General features: G+C 43.1%; 1 pseudogene; it reads left to right on the top strand.

The window, feature by feature from the left end:
• Window positions 1-12,579: 12,579 nt before the first annotated feature.
• Window positions 12,580-13,065, top strand: LOC119802486 (annotated as a pseudogene).
• Window positions 13,066-13,386: the final 321 nt, after the last annotated feature.

The raw sequence follows: 13,386 nt of genomic DNA on the forward strand, positions 1-13,386 counted from the left end.
TGCCCATCTGAGTCCAAGCTCTCTGCTTTAATATAATAATTTCCACAGCCATCCATTTTCCTACACATTTCATAATTTCATTTTTCACAGCTGGATAAAACTCCATTATATTTATGCACCACGTTTCCGTTATCTGTTCATTGGTTGATACTTTCTCAAAGTTCCATTTAGTCTTAATTATTCTGTTTGGATTAGCATCAGTAATTTGTTTTAATTTAAAAACTTGGGTGAAATACCCAGTGTTCCGAAGACATCGTACTGCTGTAGGGGTTCAGGCTTGGGTGTCAGAGCAACGGTGGGGTATAGAAAAAGACAAAGAAAAGGGTTCCAGGACTGTGATAGGAGGTGTGTGTGTGTATGTGCGCATGCGTGCGCATGCGTGTGGTGTATGCATGTATGTGTGCATATGTGTACATGTGCATGTGTGTGCATGTATGCATGTGGTGGGTGTGTGTGTGCGTGTGTGTATGCGTGCATGCTTGTGCAGGTACACATGTGCATACATGAAAAAGCCAAAAGTCAATCTTGAGTATTATTTCTCAGGAGTAAGATAACTTTTTAAAAAAATTATTTATTCTTCTTTTATATAATACATCCTGATTGCAGTTTCCTCTCTTTCTTCTCTTCCAAGTTTCCTGTCCCCAAACCTCCTCTCTCTCCTATATTAATTCTTCCTCCATTTTTCTTCAGAAAAGGGCGGGACTCCCAGAGATATCAACCAAACATGGCTAACAAGTTACAATAAGACTAGCCACATACCCTCATATCAAGGCTGGGCGGGGCAACCTAATAGGAGGAAAAGAGTCCCAAAATCAGACCAAAGAATCAGAGACAGCCCCTGCTCCCACTTTTAGGAGTCCTCCAATAATACCGTGCTATAAAACCATAACATATATGCAGAGGACCTAACTCAGACCCACACAGGCTCCCTGATTGATTCTGTGAGTTGTGGAAGAAAGGCTCCTTTGTCAGTCTGGAGCTCCCTGATTAGTCTAGACTGGCTGGTCATCCAGCCCCAGATATCTGTCTGTCTCAGACTCCTTGACGCTGGGATTAGAGTGCACACCACCACACCTTCCTCATGTGGGTGCTGGTGGTTGAATTCAACTCCTTATGCTTTCTACAATGAAGTCGTCTTCTTCAAACTCTTTTTGACTTCTCTGTGGGTGCAGCTTAAATCTGCCAATGATTCTAATGTGGAATCTCTTCAGCCCCCGCTTGCTGTTAGGTTCCTTTGGGTAAGCTTTTAAAGAGGGTGTCCCCTGCTGCTTATGTTGAAGTTAGTTTGTGAAAATGTGTTTCTTCCTAGGATCACCCTGTGGGAATGACGGTTCTGTAATAACAGTGTTTCATTTTATTCAAGGTTTATCATGTGTATTTAACAAGGCATTCAATAGAAAATATATCTTCTTATTTTAATTGTCAATCAGCACCTCTGGTACGTGGACCTCCCTCTTGCTATGGCAATATAGACATGCAGAGGCTCAGTAGAGGGCAGAAATAATGACCATCCATTGAGCATGCTTTAGGGTAAGGAATAAAGGAAAACATCTGAGCATTATCTAAGTGGAAGACCACTCCTGATTACAGCGGATGGCTGGTGGCCGCAGGACGGGCAGGATGTGAGAGCAATAAAAATAGAGACACAGAAACATGGGATGAAAGACATCTGGGAAAACAACACATGGCCACTTCTAGTTTCAGGGGAGCTCACTTCGGAGTCCTCCAGAAGGGGGATGTGAAGAGGGCTGGACGTGAAGCAGGTGTTGCTGCTCCACTGCTGTTCTCTGATGCAGAAGAGGTCAGGCATGCGACTTGCCCCTGATAAAACATCTCAGGCCTGTCTGCTAGCCATGTGATATCTTGGACTGTGAATATATCTTTTGATGACACAGCCTGGCATATGTCTACCTCATCTAGTGTGGCAAGAAGAGGCCAGGTGTGCAGCTATCAGGGGTGGGGTCAGTGTGTTTGTTCCTTACCTGCAGCTAATAGACACACCATCATTACTGAGCATCCTACATCCATGGTCACAAGTGTTTTTTCTCATCCATATTCATCTACGACATCTGGGAGCCGCTAAGTGACACAGATGTCCTTAGGGGCCAAACTCCTTCGAACTGTTCTTTCCTTTGCTTAAGGAGATTCTTTTTTTTTTTTTTTTTTTTTTTTTTTGAGAAAAGGAAGCTAAGGAAGCTCAGAAGAATCTCTGAACGTGGGCCCGGAAATGTTCCCGTGAACTGTTTTAACCTTGGAACATGTACTCCCTGGCCTTGAGCTAAGCATGCCCAGGAATGTCTTTTCTTCTTTAACCATTACTTTAAGCTGAGCACACTCAATTAGAATGTATCTCTTAGACTGAGCATGCTCAACAATGTGTTCCTCACTGACAGCCAGGGAGCCTGCATGAGACCGACCCAGGCCCTCTATATGTGTGTGACAATTGTGTAGCTTGGTCTTCTTGTGGAACTCCTAGTAGTGGAGCAGGGGCTGTCCCTAACACTTTTGCTGGCTTTGGGGAATCTATTCTTCATACTGGGTTGTTGCCCAACCTTAATAAAAGGGGAACAGCTTAGTCCTACCGCAACTAGATACGCCATGCTTTGTTGATACCAGTGGGAGATCTAGCCCTTTCTGAACAGAAACAGAGAAGGAGTGGATGGGGGGGAACAGGGGGAAGCAATGAGAGGAGAGAAAGCAGATGGGATGTAAAATAAATGAATAAATTTAATTTTTTTCTTAAAAAATAGTATGTGTCCTTCCAATGCTTACCTATACAAATCTGTATATGCTCCCTGAATCCAGTATTTTGGTCAGGGAAGGCATTGCTTGGAAATACATTGTATTCACTTGCTACTCCAAGCAATAACCCTTTATTTCCCAGGCTTGTTTGGGCTGTGGAGTTGGCAGGATATAAACACGATGTTTTTGGTTACACAGCCAGTTCTATCACAATGATCTTGGGGTGCTTCAGTTAGGCCAGGGTGGAACTCTGGAGTAGGCAGAAAGGGCTGGTCCATCACCTGCTATCACCTGACCCAGGAGTATTTCTGACCCCAAGTTCTCCTGATTCCTGTGCCTGTTACCGCTTATCCCAGTCCCAATGACCTGCTTGCCCCCATTTTCTTCCTCCCTACTTTGACTAATGAGTACCAGAAACCCTCTTACTGATCCTGCATCCTAAAATCCAAATCCCACACCTTCCTCAACACCTCCCTTCCATGATTTCTTTTAGAGCTTTCACAGCTGGATGGAGGGGCCATATCCTCAAATCATTATATTATACACCGTAGCTTTTTGCATGCCTATATTACAAATGACCATTTCATCTAGGTAGGTGTCCCTCATGATAGGACAGCTTCTCACAAAGGATCCCTGTGGTTTTATTTCCTTGTGTGGCTTCTTAAAGAGGTCTTACATATGTGTTCTGCTTAAATGATTTCAAACCTATGAGTTCCTTTAGTGTGGCTTCCTACTGTGTATTGTAAATAATTTCTGCAATTGGATTGTTAATTTGGTTTACATTTTGTGAACCTCAGAGTTCAGATATCCATGAAGGGAAGGGAAGAAGAATGAACTAAAACTGAGCCTGGCTCGTTGATATACCCACTCTTTAAGTTCTGAGCCATCTGAAGCTTTCTTCTGCATGCCCTTTTACACATTATCCACTGAACAAGTGCCTGGAGCAAGCAGCAGAAGTTATTGCTACCAGCCATAGGTTTCTGAGCTGAGAGCAAGCCAGTCTAAGGTTCTTAAAGTTGCCACCTCCTTTTGTCTAGGCTTCACCCCACTTCACACACTTGGCCTCAACAAAACAAGGCCATTTTGGAATGAAAGAGGGCTCAAGACACCTCTGAGACCCCAGATACTACGAGAAGAAAAGAATCTAAGAAAAGAAAACAGATTGCAAAGAAAAGGCCGAAGAAAAGAACACAAATAATTCAACCAAAGAGAACACAAGAATGGACTGGATCTTTCCAAGCTTGTTGCATTTAGAGGGAGGGCTCCACAGCAGCTAAGTAGTCTGGGCTTTGCTTCTCCTCCCCAGGGTGAGCAGGTGGAGGAAGCCATCAAGACAGCACGGCCTATGAAGCATCCAATGAGGCATCTTAACCCTGAATTTGAACTGTGTCTTGCAGCAATGCTGTACCCCCTAAGGGTCCCACAAACCTATTCTCTCTGCTCTCAGACTTTTTAAAAGTTAAAGTGTATTGTGCAGAAACTGATGGAGTTCAGCGTGCTATTTCAGCACTTGGACACAGAAGACACTAATTATATCCAGCCCTTCTTTATTACAGACGTTCCCAAAGGTGTGTCTCCCAGCTGATTCAGAACCCAGGAAGCTGCTGATTGAAATTAGTCAGCACACTGATGCTTTCTGGCAAAATTTCTAGGACTTCAGGACTCAAGGTAAAAGAAACTTGTTTTTGAGTAAAGTTCTACTGTCGAGTAATGAGCTTGACCTTGAATCAGTGGCACTACTCAGTTTGACTGTATAAAAGCCAATGTCTCTTACTATATCCCAAGCCACAGGTAGGTGATCACACTTGTGGGTGGTGCGTTCATAGCACCTAAATATAAAGCCATGTTAAATTTCGGCCAGAGAAGTGTTGTTGCCAGAGGGTAGGATTCAGGTTTGCAGGTGCTTATGCCCACTCTAGGAGCTGAGTCCTACTCTTTTTGTTAAAGGCTTATTTTCATTATCTATGGTTATGTGTTTATGTGGTCTGTCTTCACTCAGCAGAAGAGGGTGTTGGATCTCCTGAAGCTGGAGTTACAGGCTATTATGAATCACCAGCATTGGGTGCTAGGAACTGAAGAACTCAGGACCCCTGCAAGAGCAGCAAAAGTACTCTTAAGCCATGGGCCCTCAACACCGCTCCTCTGGTGGAGTCTCCATCTAAGGATGCCCGCTCCTTGGACCGCTTACTCCCAATTGAGAAAAGCTGATAGTCCCATCTCTATTGCCCTTTGGTGGAAGCTCTGGTTCCAGGAGAGGTGGCCTACAGAAGCCAGTTGTGGCTGGAGAATGCGTCAACCCGAGAATACTGTTTTAGTTAAAGAATAACCCTCCAAGTATCCGGTATACATTGTGAAGAAGTGTATTTGCCCAGGTGCCTTCTGATTGGTTTAATAAAGAGCTGAAAGGCCAATAGCTAGGCAGGAGGTCTAGACAAGATTTCTGGGGAGAGATAGGAAGAGGAGAATTGAAGCACACAGGAGAGGCCAAAAAACACAGAGAGGAAACAAGAGGTGCAAGACGGGAGAGGTAATGCCAAGTGAGAGAACATAGATGAATATAAATGGGTTAATTTAAGTTATAAGGGCTAGTTAGGAAAAGCCTAAGTGATAGGCTGAGCTTTCATAATGAATGGGAAGTCTCCATGTCTATTTGGGAACTGGCTGGCGGGACAGAGAAAGACTCGCTGCACTCAGGAGCTGCCTTGAGAAGGCTCCCATGCCTACGAACTTCAAGTGTCCCCCCCACAAACATCGATGCCCTTAATCTGTGCATTTGCTTCCTTCTTAAACCACAGTAAATAAATTCGTCAACTCCTCTCCAGTCCCCTCCCCGTCCCCGTAAAAGCAATCCAATGGCTCTGAATGCATTTGCTTCTATTTTGAAACTGTAGATGCCTCTGTGTCACTGTAATTATAGAGTAATGATTTATCTTCTCTTTCACTCTCAGTGTGGTTAGCATTAAAATAACATAATTTACAAAACCATAATTTAAAAAAAGTGTTCATTTTTCATTATAGATTTAATGTGCACTTATTAAACAAACAGTTTGGGGAGGAAAAGAAGCAAAATTTGCAGGAGAATGACACTGTAAACATGAGTAATGGCTGCCTTTTGCAATGCTTTCTTTCAGGTGTGCCTGGGCATGGAGTTTTAAAAATACAGCTGCGACCAAGCCTTAAAGGAAGTTTTTATTTCCCCTTTTCAGACTTAGCCCAGAAAATCTTTTCCATCATAATAATATAATTATAGCTTAGCCCCCATGGACGTAATTTATAAAATATTTATTTATTTTTATGTATACACACACATGGATGCTCGTGCAAGTTTATGTGCACAATGTGCACGCAGGTGCCCAAGGAAGTCAGAGCTGTCAGGTCCCCTGAAGTTGGAATTACAAGCAGTTATGAGTTACCTGATATGGGTTTGGGGAACTGACGCAGAGTCTTCTGCAAAAGTTCCTAACTGCTAGGCATCTTTCCAACTCCCCATAGGTCTAATTTTTAAAGAGAATGATGTTCTATGGGTGCTTAGCACTTGGTTGCTGAGAGTCATCAGCCTGCCTATGTAGAGTCATGTGACTATCACCCTTTTTTATTTCCTTAGGATGGACTCAAAGTAGTGGATTTTTGATGATGATGATGATGATGATGATGATGATGATGATGATGATGATGATGAAAAGGAGTTATTTCTCTTCTCTTGACATCCATTCTATCTTTGGGTAAAGAGATAGCTGTGCACTATGTACCACAGACCTTATGGACATCCCCTGGGTGTCAGAGACCTTTTCAATCACAGGGGAGGGGCTGGAGAGTGGGCTTACTGGTTAAGAGTACCTGTTGCTCTTGTAAAGGACCTGGGTTCAATTCTAAGCACCCACATCTGGGCTCACAGCCACCTGTAACTCTTGTCCATGGGATCTGGCTCTGTGTTCTGGTTTCTGTGGACACAAGTCATGCAGGTCATACACCAACACACATGCAAGCCATCACTCATATACACAAAATAATAAACGAATCTTTAAAAATAAATAGATAAAGAAGTAAATAAAGGAAGAAGTTTGCATTGAAGAGCTGAGGTCCTTGTGACTGGACTTAAGACAGGCCTTGAGCAGCCTATGACCAGAAGAGACAGCCCACCTTAGTGTAGGATGGTGTGTGGCCTATAACCCCACTGATAACAGAGACAGTCTAGGATGGTAACTCTCAATACTGCATATCCTGCACCATAGAAACCTTATAATCAGATATTCACAGCTTGGGGGGTCCAATCTGAAATGAATTTTAAAGAATTTCCAGCCTTTTAGGAATCCAGGGGGGATGTAACTAACAAGCCAAGAAGCATGCCTGGCTGTGGACAGATCACCATGCTGGTCTCTGACACCCACCCTTCAACCGACTCACCCTTGCCTTACAGTGCCTACTCATCAGGTCTGTGCCTGGACTGTGCTCCTGAGTCTCTTTCCGAATCTGAAACTGTTGCTCTCTTCTTACAAATGGGCTGGGTCAGAGCTCAGAAGCTGTACTGCTTTTGGAACCACAGTCAAGGGAGAAAGTAGTGATACAAGAGGAAGTGACTTTTTACAGACAATTAGACCTGGAAATTAGAGAAAATAATCCCCAATTCACCCAGCGAGCCTCCGTTGGGAGCTGCAGATCCCTGGCCCCTTAACTTTCTTTGTCTGCCTCAGACCCCTTGCCTGCTGGAGTGAACTGAGCAAAACGCCTGTGCCTGCAGCTGCTCTGAGCGTGAGACCCTGATGGCAGGAGAGTGGGTTCTAATGAGTCTGCAGCTGAAAGATCCTGAGAGACGGGCGTGGCTAAGGATCCCTGTGGCTAAGGATCGTGGCTAATAATAATTAGCCCCTGAGCACAATAATGTATGGCATTCTTGTATCAAGGATGACCCGCGTCCGTGTCTCTGTCTGTGTGCGCATGTGTTTTTTAGTCTCCAGCTTAGTTTCCTTTGCTCGCGTACCTTTGCTTGGGGTGGCATGGGCGCTACAGGACCGTTCGGTTTCTTACATGCCACTTTATTAATCTCTGTGGTACATTTTCTTCTATGTTTTGGGAGAATCTCTGCACACAGGCAGTACTTAGGACTCAAACCCATGACCACATATATGCTGAAAACATTGTGTACTACTCAGTTACGTTCTTCACTTCTATTTTAAACATGAATCTTATATAATTAAAAATCGCATCGTGCTAATAGGCTATTTTGTTTTGTTCTATCATAATCATCTCTGTCTCTTTTTTCCCCCCACTTCGGTTCATAAACTACCGATTCTCAAAGTGTGGGCCCTGGGCCAGCAGCAGCAGCATCGCATCACTTGGACGCTTGTTAGAAACCCAAATGGTCTCGGTGCAGATCTATCATAGAGCCGGAACGGAAAGGCTTATGGGCTTCTAGGCTAGCTCGTACACCAAGTTTAAGAAGGCCGTTGTAGGAGAGAGCTCTGACGTGCAGGTATTCTTAACCCCGCTACCCAAAGAGCGGGCTGCACAATGGCAGCAGCAAAGTCACCTGGGAGCTTGTTAAAATGGACCCTGCATCTGTCCCTGGACCAGCTGAGTCAGAACCACGCGGATCTTGCTCTCTATAAACTCTGAATCTGCAGGTTTGGTGTGCGCCTCCTGAATTCCCCTCTCACATGAACTTTCAGGTGGGTTACACTTGGAAAAAAAAACTAAGCTCTGTTTGGAGAACTCCGTGCTTTAAAAATATACACTAAAAATCAACCTGAAAAAACGGCATCATGCTGTAAACATAGCATAAGCTACACATTAATCATAACTCTCATTTGTTGGTGGAGAAAAAAACCGAGGAGACCGATGAGGTGATTTACAGGAGGGTGACCTGCTAGTTCCTGTAGACGCCAGGATGTGGTACTTCTGTGTCCCACCCACCGAGGTACGGCTTCGACTGCTGAATACACTCAGAACTTTAGGTAACAACAGAAACCCCATCTGGGAGCATTCCTTAACATATGTAGATTTGTCTCCCTAGCTCTGGTTTTGAAGCTCGGCTAATATTTTATCATATAATTACCACTTTCTTCTTAAATATGTGACTCTAAAACTATTAGCTGCCTTATGAGGTGTGACTTCATCTTGAATGGATTTTTTTTTTTTCCTGGGCCATTACATTTCCAGCTTTGCCCAACACCATTGATTTCTCACGTTATGCCCCTCGAGGACTATCAAACACACCTGGAGCTGTTAATGTCTTAGGTGTTATTGGATCAGAATCAGCTGCCGTTTCTCAGGTATGGACGTTAAGCGATCATTTTCTAGCGGGGAGTCAGGGGAGCGAAGGGGAAGCATTTGAGCTGCTGCCTGGTGTCTGGCTTGTTTTTGTTTTTGCGAAATTAGCTTGATCTGCATGCGAACTGGATTTCTGATCTTCACTGCAAACGCAGCCTTGCATTAAGGCTGATGGATCCCGACCTGTTAAGTGTTATGCTGTCAGCACAGACCTGTGTCCAGACTCTTCTGTCCAGCCTTCTAAGGCGACAGTCGCTTTCTGGAAGGAGCAGGTTTCATTCCGTACCTGCTACTAATGTGTCGGTCAGGTTGCTGCATGCGGCCTCTGGAGCTATTACCAAGAGAGGAGGAGAAAAGGAAAAAGGCACATTGCACTTTTAAATTACATTTCAGCCTAAACGATCTCATTACTTCCAAAGGAAGATGAAATACAATATAATTTTGGCACACGCCTTGGCAGCCTCGTCCTTTTCAATAGAGTTCTGTTGGTACTTGGGGGGATGATGGATAAGTGGTAGGAAGAGAGACTTAGCTTGTTCAGTACCTCCACGATCTCGGTTAATATGTAGCAGTAAGTGAGGGTAGACAGCTCACCCTGCCACTGTGAGGCAGTTGGACACATCCATTTACACTGACAGCCAGGGAGGTTTGCAGTACAGACAATAGAAAGGACACGCTGGAAGGAAGGAATGCATAGGATAATTCCACTGGGCATGTTCTGCCTCAACAACTCGCTGCCCACTTGTTAAAAAAAAAAAAAAAAAGAAGGGAGGGGGCAAGCCTTACTCTTCCTCAGAGCTTATTGCCCAACTGAGGCAAATTCATGTTTTAATGACTGCGGTACTCTGATTCATTCATCGTACGAATCCCTGTGGCCTGTGCTTTTAAAATGGGGTCTGTGGGGCCTGTGGACACAGAGCCCATTGTGTTTCTGAGCAAAGGAATGTGCATTTTTCTGAGAATCCCTAATGATAGGCTCTCTTGAACATGATAGCACCCAGTTGACACCAATTCAATTTATAGTGTGCTGAGCAAGGCAAGAATGGACTATTTGCCTTTGTGCTTTAATTTGGACAGTTCTCGATTCCAACCAAACTAGCAAAGCACAAACTACTGACCTGCTTCAAGGCAGCTGGGAAGCTGGCCTGCTGTGTTACTCTGAACCCCTGAGCTTGCTCTTTAACTCCACTAGAGTATGAACCACTGGAGCAGGAGATGTGTCTCTGGGTATTATATTTTGGGCGCCATTCCCATCCCAGACTACGTAAGGATACAGCCTCCTCACTCAGCACTCAAGAGTAACGAGGTCTTCGTAGGACATTCCAGTCATATCAACATTTATTCAGCCAACTGGATAAGGAATAAGGGTCAAAATGATTACTTTTAAAACAACTTATTCTAATTATATATGTAGGTGTATGTATATATGTGCGTGTGCTTGGGGAGGCCAAAAAGGGGGGATGTGTGTCAGATTCCCTGGAGTTGGAGGTATAGTCAATTTAGTGACCGTTAAGAACAAACCCAGATTGCTCAAGAGACATTGAGCAGAGAGAAAATGAAGAATGTCACACCAACGTGCAAGAACAAGAAAAAACTTTAAAACATCCAAAAAAAAAAAAAAAAAAAAAAGGATGCAGGTGAATGCCAATGAAACAACAGCCAATTTACTGACAGAAACAATGAAAGCCAGACAGCAATAGAGTGGCATTTTAAAGGACTAAAATAAAAATTTTAAACTCCACCTAGAATTTTATGGTTAGGGGAGGAAAAAAAAAAGCTCTGTCAGAAATGAAAGCAAATAAAGACCTTTGCAGACATAAAAAGAAAAAAACCAAAAGGATTTTATTGCCATCAGAATCACACCAAAAAGAAATCTGTTAAAGAAAATCCTTTAGACAGAAGGAATGTGATGGCAGGTGGGCATCTAGATCTGCACAATAGAGGAGATGAGAAGTGGTATCCAAGGGGAGAGGCAGGAGGCTAGAGGTGGTCCATGGTGACAGGCAGGAGGCTAGATGTGGTACCCAAGGGGAGAGGCGGGAGGCTAGACAGGGTCCATGGTGACAGGCAGGAGGCTAGAAGCAATATACTCAGGGAAAGGCATGACTTTCTTTTTGTAATTTTTACATTTCAAAAATAAGATAATTTGCTTTTTGAAGCAATAATAATGAGACTATATCACAGCATCTGTAACATATGTAAAAATGCATTTTGATGCCAGCAGTATCAGAAAGGCCAAGAGAAGAGTGGATGGATCTTTCTGTAAGGTTTTGTACCACACATGAGGCAAAGCAATGGTATTGTTAAAAAAAAAAAAAACTCTGCTAAGTTTAAGGTGCGGATTATAAACCATGTGACCCTGGAAAATCTAACCAGTAAATCTGAGATAGAGACAGAAATATGAAAATGCTAGGTTCCTAAGAAGAAGATCAGAATGGGGGTGGATAATAAATAAATCAACATAAAGAGCACCTAAGAGGAGAGCAAGGATTTATTGCTTAATGAATATAATTTCATTTTATATTTTAAAAATGCTGTTAAATTTACTTGTGTGTAGGTGTGTGTCTCTCAGTGTGAGCGCTCACACATGTGTGCTTTGGTATACATGTGTAGGATAATTCCGAGGCAGTCAGCTCTGTCCTTCTGCCTCCAGAAACTGATCTCAGGTTATCAGGCTTAGTGGCAAGCACTTTTAACCACTTGACCCTCTCACTGATCCATATTCTTACTTTTTATTATATAAATTAAATACACAGAGTATGAAATTTGTCATCTTAACCATGTTGAGTGTCCAGTTCATCCAAGTTCCTTTGTATTCTGGGCAGTTAGTCCCTAGAGCCTCTATTCAATGAGCAAGGACTTCCACTCCTCCCCCTTCCATCCTTCCCCACCCTGGCAACCATTCTGCTTTTCTACCTCACCTAACTGAATGCACAGTTTTTCCTTTGATAACAACTTATTTAATTTAATATAATCCAGATTCATTCATGTTTGTCATGTGTCAGAATTTACTTCCTTTTAAATGCTGGATAATATTACATTATCTGCATATACCATATTTATTTATCCTTTTGTATATCAATATTTATATATCTGGGCGTTGTGAATAATTATATTGTGAACATGTGTGTGGTTGAGTTGTTATGTTTAAATTTTCTTATATTCTGCTTGTGTAGTTTTAATTTGCTTCGTTTTCCTTCCCTCCCTCCCTCCCTCCCTCCCTCCCTCCCTCCCTCCCTCCCTCCCTCCCTCCCTCCCTCCCTCCCTCCCCTTTCTTTCTTTCTTTCTTTCTTTCTTTCTTTCTTTCTTTCTTTCTTTCTTTCTTTCTTTTTTTCTTTCTCCAATTTCTTTGTGGCAGGGTGTGGCTTCTAGGTAGCTCTGGCTGTCCTGGAACTCATTGTGCAAAAACATGCTGGCCTCCAACACGGAGATCCACCTGCTTCCTCCTCCTCCGTGCTGGAATTAAAGTCATGCACCAATGACCAGCTTTTTCCTGTTTCTTAAGGAAGAATTTAAATGACTAATTTGAGATTTTAAAAATCCTTTCCTTTCACTTCTGCGTCTACATCCATGAGTATGCTCAGGCTACAGAAGAGGCTTGCCTCTAATGTCCTCCACTGTGGAAAAAAAAAGTGGACCCCAATGAGACCAATGAAATCGCCAATGCCAACTCCCAACAGCAGATCCGGAAGCTGATCAAAGATGGGCTAATCATCGGAAGCCTGTGACCGTCCATTCCTGGGCTCGACGGAAGGGTAATGTCAATGCTCAAATGCCGGAGAAGGTGACCTGTTAAGAAGGATGTAGATCCTGTGCCGACTTCTTAGGAGATACCGTGAACCCGCGAAGACTGACCATCACATGTATCACAGCGTGTACCTGAAGGTCAAAGAGAATGTCATCAAAAACCAGCGGATTCTGATGGAGCACATTCACAAGCTGAAGGCAGACAAGGCCTACAAGAAGCTCCTGGCTGACTAGGCTGAGGTTCGTAGATCTAAGACCAATGAAGCAAGAAAGCACCGGGAGGCGCTGGAGGAAGAGACCAAGAAATAAAGCTTGCTTCATGTCTGTACATAGTGAGCTGCCTGTGGCCACAGGTGGATCAGTCACTAAAATTAAACAAGCCTTTGTTGAAAAAATCATTATCAGCATTTAATGCTATGAATTTTTTATTTTCTATTTTTGATTAACCCATAAATTTTAATAATTAGTATTTTCATTTTTATTTTGTTAATAATACCTCCTAATTCATATGATGATTTTTTCTTTGTCTAATGGGTGACTTAAAAGTGATATTCACAGTACAAATATTTGGTACTATCTGTTATTGATCTATAAACTTCTTTGGGGTCATAAAACATGCTAACAATATAC

This window comes from Arvicola amphibius, chromosome 12 (assembly GCF_903992535.2).
Source record: "Arvicola amphibius chromosome 12, mArvAmp1.2, whole genome shotgun sequence".
Lineage (NCBI taxonomy): Eukaryota > Metazoa > Chordata > Mammalia > Rodentia > Cricetidae > Arvicola > Arvicola amphibius.